The following is a 333-nucleotide window of genomic DNA, read 5'->3' as shown; positions in this document are numbered from 1 at the left end:
CTGTGTTCATTTTTTTCAAGTAATCCCCTTATTTAAAAGTGTAATCCCAGGTCCTGGCTAGTATAGGCCTGTGCAAAGTGGCTAGTATTCACTTCAGATTTTGATTAGGCCGATTTGGGGGACAGTGATTCTTTTCGGTGAATTGAATCACTGTCCCAAATTGATTTGACTGAATCTGATTTGGAGGTTTGGCAGCAGCCAAATCTCAGAACCAGGCAGTGCCATCCACTGCCTGCTCTCCCGGCCCAGCAATGGCTGCCCCACCCGCCCCAGCTCCCGGCACTTGGAAAAAAAACCCCCAGACTCACTGGCTGCTACCAGTCAGGGGGGAGG

The sequence above is a fragment of the Gavialis gangeticus genome, unplaced genomic scaffold (genome assembly GCF_001723915.1).
Source record: "Gavialis gangeticus isolate Ggan-Ray unplaced genomic scaffold, GavGan_comp1, whole genome shotgun sequence".
NCBI lineage: Eukaryota > Metazoa > Chordata > Crocodylia > Gavialidae > Gavialis > Gavialis gangeticus.
The sequence above is the reverse complement of the archived record's forward strand: the minus strand, read 5'-3'. Positions refer to the sequence as shown.